The following is an 11,717-nucleotide window of genomic DNA, read 5'->3' on the forward strand; positions in this document are numbered from 1 at the left end:
AATTGTTTTTTAATCCCTGGCTCTGACCTGTGTCTGAAATCTCCAAATGCCCCCTTAACATCCCCCAGTGGATCTGAGGAACACCCTGTGTAACACGGCCCAACCAGGCGCCTCCCACTGCTGCCCTACCACTTTCTAGTGTTTTCGAGCCTAATCAACAGCCTCTCCCTCTGTTTTGTAATTTCAGTCCCAAATATCAGAATTACCTTAGATTCTCACCTTTCCCTTATCTTCCACAGCGATCTACCAACGACTTTATCAACTCTATTTGTAAGACATATTCCCAACCTGTCCACTGCTCTCTCACACCCCAGTGCGGCCCTTCATTCTCTCACCTGGACCGTAAATCTTCTCCTGATTGACCTGATTCTACTTTGGCTTCATTATAATCCATTCTGACTTCGGCTTCGTGCCCTTGTTAAAGGATCTTGTCACCCCTCTGCTTAAACAGAGACCCAGAACTAAATGTGAAACCGAGGTAGACCCATGGTTTGAACTTCCCCAGAGATGATGCACGGAGGGAGAATGAACACATGAGAAGTGCTCAGCACCACCGGTCACTGGGAAGCTCCACCTAAAACCTAGGGAGATCTTGTTCCTCTGCCCCAAACCAGCAAGCTCCCATCACGGCTCACGGGCACTAACCGGTGCTAACCGGTTCTCCGCCTGCTCTTCGTGATGGTCCATTCTCATAGCAGCTGCGTGACCTTGTTGGATGACCCGGTCACTTCCCTGGCAAAAGCCCTTCCCTAAAGCCCTAACGTAAGGGTGCGGGGTTCCGTGGAGAAAGGGTGGCCCTTCAACAGGTGCAGCCGGGACACGGCACAATCCGAACAAAGGGATTCAGCCACACCTTGCCCCACACACAGAACTACCTCACAGTGGGGCTTGGCCCTAAATGTGAACCCACAGTCACAAACTCCTGAAGGAAAACATGGGAGGAAATCTTGTTGCCTCGGGGTAGGTAAAGATTTCTTAGATAAGACACAAAAAGTGTGAACCTTAAAAAAATGGAGAAGTTGGACAGAACAAAAAACTTCTTGGTCTCAAAAGACATCACACAAAGACTTGTACTTGAGTGTTCATGGCATTTTTATCCATAACGGCTCCCAACAGGAAAGGCCATCCGTGTCCACCCGCTGGTAGACGCATCAGTTGGGGCCCGTCCCACAGCGAGTGGCCCTTGGCAGCAGCCATGCACCCCTAGGCAAGTGAAAGATGTGCCCAGCAAGGAAACCACATACTGAGTAGAGGGCTGGCTCCCTGGCCCTGTGCTCCGAAGGCCCCCCCCCCCCCCCCCCGGTGCTCGGCTTAACACTCTGCTGTGAAGCCTTAAAACTCTTCTTTTTAAAGTTTATTTTTACTAGTCTCTACACCCAGCGTGGGGCTCAAACTCATGACCCTGAGATCAAGAGCCACGTGCTCCACTGACCGGGCCAGTCAGGTGCCTGAAGCCTTAACATTCATAATAATTGCTAAACTATGGGCCCCACATTTTTATTCTGCATTGGGCGGGCCCTGCAAATTAAGTAGTTGTCTTCACTGTGCGACTCCACTGATCTGACCTTCTCCAGGAGTTAAAATTCTAGTGACAGCAGGTTGGAGGGGATTGGCTAGAGGGGCAGGAGGAAACTTTTTTGAGTGTTGAGAGTTTTACATCATAGATCATGGTGTTGATTATAGAAGTGTGTATGTTTTTAAAAATTAAATTATGGACTTAAAGTTGGAGGGTTTTACTGTGTATGAATGCTGCTTTAGGAAAGATGACACATATACATTTCATATAAAATAAAGTCCAGTGGGTTTGGAGTAGAACTCCAGACCCCTCTGCCCTCTGCTGGGGGCACCCAGGCCATCCTAATCTCTTGGCCTCATCTGCCTTCTGGGCTCAGTACTCGGTGGCTCCAGCCTTCTCTCTGTTTCTTACATGGGGCGAGCTTATTTCTGCCTTAGGCTTTTGCGCTGACTTTCTATTTGCAATATTCTCACCATCATTGCGTGGCTGCCACCGGTAGTTCGATCTCAACCCAAGACTCTCTTCGACCATCTAACTGAGGGTTGTCTCAGACATGCAATCACATCACCTTATTTTATTTATGAATTTTTTAAAGTAGTCTCTAGCCCAACGTGGGGCTTGAACTCACAACCCCTGGGATCAAGAGTGGGATGCTCTACCCACTGAGCCAGCCAGGCGCCCCGCATATCACCTTATTTTAATTATTTGCACAGCACCTGTTAGCCCTGTGGTCTCATTCTCTGCTCATTTTTTGCTTACTTTCTCCTGCACCAGCCTGCCATCTCCTTGAGACTGTGAGCCCACTCTGTGATACTCAGCACCTGATCCTCGGTGCCTTAGACAACACCTGACACGGGGTACCTGCCCTGTGACTATTTGCTGGACGAATGAATGTCTGGTTAAACAGTATTTACTGATCTGGAAAGAGCTTCTGGATATATTGTTAGGCAAAAAAGAGGAGCTAAGAAAAGTTATGTAATGATGATCCCATTATTTGTAAAACTCATAATAAGGAAAAAGACTAGAATATACTGCAAGTTGTGGTTCACCTGCTCATTAAATGCAAATCTTCTCTGGAAGAGGTAGCCTTTTCTGGTGGACTGTTTCTTCTGGGGGCCGTGGTGGGGGCCAAGGGGGTCGGCCGAGGGGGTCTACTGGAGGCCTGGGGTCTGCCAAGGGCCACGGGGGTCTGCTGAGGGTCCAAGGGGGTCTGCGGAGGGCTGAGGGGGTCTGCAGAACTGTCCCCACAAGTGATATTTGGGATTGGATTCTGAGGGTGGCAGTTTCCTCATTTGTTGCCTGTGTTTCTAGCTTTTAATCTCAGTTGCTTGGAAACCTCCACCCTCCACTTCCTTTCCCTCTGACTTCTGCCAATAGCATTACCTATGGCTCCCACAAACTGCCATACAACCCACCCTCCATCCCAGCTTCCCAACCCACATGGGCCTTCAATCCTAAACAAAGTTCACCTACCAGAGGATCTTTTCAAACCCTGCCTAAAAGAGTGAAAGAGATCCCCTAAATTGGGGTCATTTTGAAACAGAACTGGTGGCCAGGGTGTGAGTTGCATGGTCCCTTTCCAAGTCCAAGATGAAGTGTCTCCACACTCAGGTAGTTGCAAACTTGTAGAGATTTCATCGGACACTCTCTCTCCCTAGTGTTCTTGTTGTACCACGGTTATGGAGACGTTAGTTTAATGAGCACCCTGGGTCGTAACCTGTGCTTACGTATTCCCATCTCCAATCTAGACAGACTCCCCAGAGCCTAGGCCTACAGAAAGCGTCGCCGCTCATTTGGTCCAGAGAGGGCAGCTAACAGAAGAGGCACCGCACCCGTTGAGATCAAGGTTTAAGAGGGCACTCACATACTTTCTAGACCTGACCTTGCCCTTATTCCAGGTCTGGGCTGAAACACTCCCAGTTCATGGCTCCATGATCTCTCAACACCTGCACCCAGGAGCTGGCCGGTACCTGCAAGATTTGCAGGCTGCTGAAGAGGATGTGCAGGTGGCAGGATGATGCCAGGATGAAATGGTGATCACGTGATGAGAGAATGATAATAAAATACAACTGGCCCTTGAACAACGTGGCACTTAGGGGTGCCAGTGCTCCGCGCACTCAAAAATCCCCTTATAACGTTTGACTCCCCCACAACTTAACTACTAACAGTGTTCTGTTGACTGGAAGCCTTACCAGTAACACAAACAGCCAATTAACGCATACTTTGTATATTATATATGTTCTATTCCTTATTCTTAGGGTAAAGTCAGCTACAGAGAAGAAAACGTTATTCAGAAAATCAAAAGGAACAGAAAATACATTCACAGCACTTACTGTACTGGCCGTAATCACGTAGAAGTGGACCCACACAGTTCACATCTGTGTTGTTCAAGGGCCGACCGCGACAGCTGATATTGTTGCACATGTGCTGTTTTACCAGGCAGCGTCCTAAACATTTTCCGTGGTTTGTCGCTTAATTCTCTTAGGTGAGTTAATACCCATAAGTTGGTACCACTAACAGTGCAAAGTGTTGCTATCTCGGCTTCTCCTTCCAACGCATACACACTGCCTTCCCGTAAAACGAAGACACTGCGTCAGCCAGTCCTTCACAGCAGCCCAGTCCTGGTCTCACCACTTCCTGGCTGCACTCGGCCAGCTGAACTTGCCCTTGCCTCACACGCTGTTAATCTGAGATGGGTAAACACATCAGCTGGGAAAAACATTAGATTGTCTTTTAATAATTTTTTTTTTTTTAGAGAGAGAGAGAGAGAGCACAGAGCCATGCACACACTATTGGGGAGGAGCAGAGGGAGAGAGAGAATCCCAACCAGGCTCCACGCCCAGCGCAGAGCCTGACATGGGGCTCTAGCCCACAACCCTGGTATCATGACCCGAGCCAAAATCAAGAGTCAGATCTCAACCGACTGAGCCACCTGGGCGCCCCCTAGATGCTTTAGACACCAACTCAGTTCAAGTACTTAGTGTATTTGTAAGAGTGCTTAGAAGCTGAAAGAGGTCATGTGAAAACTCATTCACCTCCAGAATGGCCTGGAACTTTTCACAACTGCGCAATGGGTTAACCAGGAAAATACTGATTCTACCCTACCTGGGAGAGAATTGGGTCCATTTCCACTCTGGACCTTAAACTTGGCTGTCAGCCCATGCCCCACACCCTGGCCAGCTTATGTCAGCAAAACAAAGGACAGATCTGTCCCAGACCTCTGCTTGTGATCCATGGATCAGTTAACACCTGTCTCCCAGGTTTTATATTCTTGGTGCCTTACACTGGTTTTTGCATATGTTTCTAGGCTATTCAATTTGTAGTTCACCCTGGCTTCTTGAAGGTTAGTTTTCTGTTCTTTTAATTTGGGCTTTGTGACCCTGTGGTGTTGTGAGCGATCCATTTCTGCAGCCTGGGTAGCAGGGTAGGAATTCATACAATTGGAAAATTAACTCTGTGCTAGGAGAGAGGTGGGTTATCTATGGGGTTTCTTAAATTTAAGATGAAATTTTGAATGCTTCAAAAAAGATTGCTATGGAAAAGAGTCGGCATTTTAAAAGCATGTTCCCGAACCGCTTGTACCTAATGCTTTCTTTGATTATGTCTGGTGGTAATTTGCAGCTGTTTTCTGTTCTGTTTCCTAAGTAAACCTTCCATGACTTTGTCCGAGCTACTCATGAAAAATGTTGAATGCAACAGGCCCAGATACAAAGTCCTTCCATTAGAGATGGGAAAATGAATGTATGGTTACTTAACTGCATTATACTTTATGAGAACATCATAAAATACTTTGTCCACTGAGTTTTGGAAAGTGAGATCTGGGGGCGCCTTGGTGGCTCAGTCGGTTAAGCGTCCGACTTCGGCTCAGGTCATGATCTCGCGGTCCATGAGTTCGAGCCCCGTGTCGGGCTCTGTGCTGACAGCTCGGAGCCTGGAGCCTGTTTTGGATTCTGTGTCTCCCTCTCTCTCTGGCCCTGCCCCGTTCATGCTCTGTCTCTCTCTGTCTCAAAAATAAAATAAACGTTAAAAAAAAGAAAAGGAAAGGAAAGTGAGATCTGCTGGGTCTCTGGCAATCTCTGGGTGCCTCAGTGATTTCAGGGTGTCTTCCATGAACCCTGAACCTTGGGGAAGTGTGTGGGGCTGCTGGGGATGGGGGAGGAGGAGTGTGGCTTTCCTTTCCTACCGTAGTTAGACCAGCACCACTCTGATCTGTTTGAGAAATTCAAGTGCTGGAGAAGATTCTACTTGTAAAGAGGACCCTTTGGCTTTGAAATATTTGAAATCCCTCTTTTTTCCCCTCAAAGTAATGACTAATTCCTTTATGCCACCAGTTCCTTCTGGGTCTGTGTTGGCTCATCTCTCATTACAATCCAGGTATGGGTGTCTGGTCTATTGTCTAGACACATTTCTAGGCTTTTAAGGACTAATGGCGGTGACAATATGGGTCAAAGGAAAATTTATTCCAAATTTTAAGATGTAGTAAAGTAGTTAAGAGTGTAGGTTCTGGGGTCAGATCTCCTGGTTAGAATTCCAGCTTATCATACCCTCTGTGTGGCTTTGGGTGACTTTCTTGAATTCTCTATGCTTCACTGTTCCCATCTGTTAAAAGGGGGAGGAATTATCATACCTACATTATACGCTTTTGAGGGCCTTAGATGAGATTATCATGTGCTGTGTCTGTCAGAATGCCTGGAGTGTGACAAGTGCTCAATAACTTGTCATTAAATTATCATCAACATCAACCGACATCACTTATAAAGGTCAAGGAACTGTCATTACAGCACCTTGTTCAAAAGCTGCTGTGACTGCACAACACTGTTTACTCCTGAAAAGTTATCTAGAGTTCCTTAGCTGAGCACGGCTTGACAAAGCACAGTCCTCCATACAAGATCAGGGATCTTTGCTAGGTGCTCTCCTGCCTCTCTATCGATGCGTACGTGCATCTGCTGCCGGATCATAGATGTTAACCCAACGATCACTTAAATTATTTTTGTTTGACTGCTTTAATCTTAAAAGAGTCTTATCAAGGGGCGCCTGGATGGCTCAGTCGGTTAGGCGTCTGACTTCAGCTCAGGTCATGATCTCACAGTTCGTGAGTTCGGGCCTTTGCGCTGATGGTGCAGAGCCTGCTTGGGATTCTCTCTCCCTCTCTCTCTCTGCCCCTCCCCAACTTGTGCATGTGCTCTCTCTCTAAGTGAATAAAAAAAAGTTGTATCAAAATATGTCATTAATAGAAAATTTGAATTTTACCTTAAAACTAAATATATTCTGGAAATTGTGGGACAGGAAAATGATCACTCTTTTTGAAAGTAGGAAATTCTTGAGGCACCTGGGTGGTTCAGTTGGTTGAGCATCTGACTCTCGGTTTCGGCTCCGGTCATGATCTCACAGTTCATGAGATAGAGCCCCGTGTCTGGCTTGTGCTAACAGCCAGAGCCTGCTTGGGATTCTCTCTCTTTCCCTCTCTCCCGCTCTCTCTCTCTCTGCCCCACCTCCCCGCCATGTTCTCTTTCTCTCTCTCTCAAAAATAAATTTAAAAATTTTAAAAAAGTGGGAAATTCTCAAAATAGTATACCCTAATAGAAACATTAAAAAGTATGCTAAGTTTATCTTAACAAGAGTGTGGACACAATATGTAGATTTTAACATTGTGTTAGCATTTCAAATTCATAATAAAATAGACTCTAGAGAGTCTAGCTGGACATAGCACACTGCTGCCTTCCAAACATCCGAAATGAGGTGTTTGAATGCTCTATTCCTTATAATGATTCTTGTTTTTGTTTTTATCTTCTTTAGAAATTTCTAAAAAGTGTTTATGTTTTATCTGATGTTTATTTAGGAACCAAAGCTGAAAGATGAAGGTCCATGAGCCCTTGGACAATCAGTCCGTGTCAGTGAAAGCTCCCCATAGGAGAGGAACACCAAGCAGACGTTTCTGGGAAGAGGTTACCTTCTGTTTATAGCTGACTTACAAACATGACTCAAATGATGAAAAAACCTGCCAATTAAATCCCATGTAATTTCTAGCTTGTTTGTCATGGAAATAAACTGGAAAGTGAGGAGATAGTTTTATTTAAGAAGCTGCTTCCGTTTTCTCCCATTTAATGTGATGCTTCTCGCTCATGATTCACTTGGACGAAAGGTCCCCTTGACTTCGCAGCCAGGCGCACCTTCCAAGTCCCTTCATGTAATGTCCCGATAGCATCTCGGCAGCTTTGATGATATTTTTGCCTTCTCAATCCATTTGGTAAAAATCCATGTGAAAACCTTACTTACTTCAGGTAATACTCACATTTGGAAAGCAGGCTAAATAAATGGAGTATTTTGCACTGGGGTAGATCAACTAGATTCTCTTAGAAATGCAGTATCTACTTGCTAAGCCTGTGGCTTTAATAGTTTTGTTTTGTGTGTGTGTGTGTGTGTGTGTGTGTGTTTCCCTCGAGCCAAGGAGAAAACAATTCTACTTCTCTATGTTGATAAAATAGATTCTGTGGTAGTTTTTTTTAAGATTATTTATTTTGAGAGAGAGCGAGAGAGAGAGAGAGCGCACACACTAGTGGGGAAAGAGCAGAGATGAAGAGAGAGAGGCCCAAGCAGGCTCCACGCTGTCAGCACAGAGCCTAATGCAGGGCTCGATCCCACAAAGCCTCAAGATCATGACCTGAGCTGAGATCAAGAGTCAGATGCTTAAGCTACTGAGCCACCCAAGTGCCCCACAATTCAGTGGTTTTTAATACATTCACAGAATTGTTCATCCACCACCACTGTTTAATTTTAGAATATTTTAATAATTCCATAAAATAACTCCACACCCAGCCGCAGAAACTCTCTATTTTTCCCTCCAGCAGGCTTCAGCGACTCATACTAACTGCACTAAGTTATTTTCTGCTCCTGTGGATTTGCCTATTGTGGATATTTCTTATGGATGAATTCATATGATATGTGGCCTTTTGTGACTGGCTCCTTATACTCAGCATCATGTTTTCTGTCTTTCTTTTAAAAAAAATTTTTTTTAATGTTTACTTGTGGGAGAGAGACAGAGAGAGAGAGAGAGAGCGAGCAAGAAGCAGAGAGACGGAGACACAGAATCCGAAGCAGGCTCCAGGCACTGAGCTGGCAGCACAGAGTCTGACCTGGGGCTCGAACTCACAAACTGCGAGATCATGACCTGAGCCCAAGTCAGAACTTAACCAACTGAGACACCCAGGCGCCCAGTATCATGTTTTCAAGATTCATCTATGTTGTGGCTTGTATCAAAACTCCATTCTTTCTTATTGCTAAATAATATTCCATTACGTAGATATACCACATTTTATTTATCCATTCTTCAGTTGATGGACTCAGTTGATGGACATTGGAGTCCATCAACTCTTTTTAGCTATTATGAAAAATGCTGATATGAACATTGTATGCAAGTTTTGGCGTGGACATATTTTCAGTTTTCTTGGGTGTATATCTAGAAGTGGTATCACTGCTTTTTCTTTTTTAACTTTCATTTAATTAGGTCTTTTTTTTTTTTGAATGGGAATTTTGTTTTTTTAACTTCTTTTTTTAATCTTTATTTATTTTTGAGAAAGAGGGAGAGACAGAGTGCAAGTGGGGGAGGAGCAGAGAGAGCGGGAGACACAGAATCCTAAGCGGGCCCCAGGCTTCAAGCTGTCTGTACAGAGCCCGATTTAGGGCTCGAACTCACGAACCGTGAGATCATGACCTGAGCCGAAGTCAGAGGCTTAACCGACTGACCCACCCAGGCGCCCCGCATTTAATTAACTCTGAAATGTAATGTCTTCATTTTTATTCACATTTTTAGTTCCTTTATTAATCACCTATTTATTTACATCATTTATTTACAAATTATGATTTCCACATATAATTGTCATTTATGTAATCTAATTTTTCACAATTACTTTTCATTTAAACTCTACCAAAATTATATATAAAAATCTACAATTTATTGTAGAAAAATCTACAATTTATTATGAGATAGTGGTACCAATCTCCACTCCTTCTCACCAGAGATGACCACTTTTTATGCTTTCAACTTTCCCTTTCATATTTAATTCCGTATTTCCAAACAAAATGCCTATACTCTCATTCTTGACAGTTCATTTTAATATGTGGTGTGTTAAACTCCTCTGTGACATTCCTCATAGCACTCATCACCCTTCTCCCCACATTTCCCTTCCTTTCAGCCTCCTAAAATACTCATCAATATATTGTAATTTTTTTTAAAGTTTATTTATTTTGAGAGTAGGGAGGGGCAGAGGAGGGAGACAGAGAATCCCAAGCAGGCTCTGCACTGTCAGCACAGAGTCCAACATGGGGCTCGAACTCACGAACTGTGAAATCATGACCTGAGCTAAAATCAAGAGTCGGACGCTTAACTGACTGAGCCACCCAGGTGCCCTCAATATATTTTATTTTTTGTTATGTTAATATTTACTGTGTGTATTATTATGGCTATATAAATATATGTTTGCTGTTGTCATTTAGTATACTATGAATATACTTTCTTTCTTGTTCAACTTTTTATTTTGGTAGTTATTAAAAATTACGAATTTGTTTAGATTTTAATGTACTTTATTGCTAGTTCTTACTCTGCCAGAGTGCTAAGAAATAGCACTCAAACACAGTAGGTTTTCTGTCATTTTCATCTTTTTTGTGGCCATCCCTTCTGCACTGGTCTGACCAGTTGCTTCCTAGGCCTGGTGCATAGCTGGAATCTTCCTTTACCATCGTCCCGGGGATTTTTTTTTAGCTTTTTCCTGTGTTGGCACTGGGTCCTCTAAGAGCCAGATGCCAAGATAGGGTTCAATGAATGAAAATTCTATTGGGAAATTCTTGTGAGCAAAAAACGGAGAGGGAACTGGGAGAGAGTGGCTGAGCGACCCATCAGAGCACGAGGCAAGTGTGACCCTGAGGGGAGGATGGTGGGGTGGAGGTGTCTAAGACCTTGTGGGCTCTAAGGAAAGTTAAGCGTGTCTTCCTGTGGCCCATCGGTAGAGTCGCGCGTATCCCAGGAATCGGCTTGCCTTAGGAGCACAGTCATTTGCTGGGACCAGCGCATAGGAAGTGTGGGCTGTGCTGGAGGACGGAGCACAGCTCTAAGGGCCTGTGGTCAGTCACGCTCCTATAGCTGTAGGCGCACACTCGTGGCACCACAGCTGCCTTGTTTCTTAGATTTCGTATCTTTGTTTTCTCAGTTTACTCCTTTCCTTTGGAAGATCACGTCTCCTGGTTAATCTTCAGATCACTATGTCCTATGCTCCTTCAATATTTGGTTATTCCCCTTTCGGGGTGCATTCACTGACATGGCACTGAGGGACTGAGGGAATCTTTACAGCATGTATTTGTCGAGGATGCTGTCGGCTCTTTCTTCCCGGGGACCCGGTCATCTCATCATTCGGTGGGTTCCGGATATGAAGAGTGGCTCAGGTCTGGGAACTGAGCCAGGCATTGTGACCTTTTATTGGGACCCCTGCCTTCAGCCTCCTGCTCTTCCATTCCTACCCTCGGATTGTAGATGTTCAGTAGTACTCTGAAGGGTGCCTGGCTACTTTGTCCCCAGGAACACCAGAGTTTTTTAATCATCTTGCTGCCAGTCAGGCTCTCCTGGCCGCATCTTTAACCTTTCTGGTTGTCATGGTAATCGTGGTCCTTGGCTTCTGGCAGTCAAGTGCTGCTGCCTGGTCCCTCTTATTCTGAGGGCCCATCATCGTGTGCGTCTCCCATGAAGCAGGACCAGCGCTGAAGTTCTCGGTGACACCACTCCTCTGCATTAAGAGCTGGCACTTGCCCCGTGTGAGAAGACCCTACCGGCCCTCTCCGCCATGAGGCCCTAGGCAACCCCAGTGCTGCTTCCGTGTCCTCTCCCACTGGGCAGGCGGAGGACTATGGTCAAACCCCAGCTCAATGCAGCCAGGGCAGTGCTGGTCCTGAAAGATGGGCAGGAACCACCTGTATGGTCACAGAGGCCCTGGGGCACTGAGGTGAGTGGTGGCTCCCTTCTGCAGCCCAGGGCTGATGGCAGGAGGCTGGCACTGAGCAGGGAATCTGTTGAACCCTAGTTCTTGAGGATGTCTACGCAGGTGTCCCTGTGCCATATGTCTGAGCTCTGACCACTCCTACCCGAGCATCTAATTGTCTCTGCAGCTACTCTGTGTGATAAGCTCTGTGACTGTCCCTCGGCTGTGTTGTCTCT

General features: G+C 45.4%; 1 long non-coding RNA gene across 1 annotated transcript in view; it reads left to right on the forward strand.

The window, feature by feature from the left end:
• LOC125910868 (uncharacterized) overlaps positions 1-7,542 on the forward strand; it is a 14,321-nt gene extending 6,779 nt beyond the window's left edge. Inside the window, exons 2-3 of the long non-coding RNA XR_007454203.1 lie at positions 3,775-4,001; positions 7,356-7,542. This is a non-coding gene — a long non-coding RNA (uncharacterized LOC125910868). The remainder of the gene's footprint in view (positions 1-3,774; positions 4,002-7,355) is intronic.
• The last annotated feature ends 4,175 nt before the right edge of the window (positions 7,543-11,717 follow it).

Source organism: Panthera uncia, chromosome D1 (assembly GCF_023721935.1).
Source record: "Panthera uncia isolate 11264 chromosome D1, Puncia_PCG_1.0, whole genome shotgun sequence".
NCBI lineage: Eukaryota > Metazoa > Chordata > Mammalia > Carnivora > Felidae > Panthera > Panthera uncia.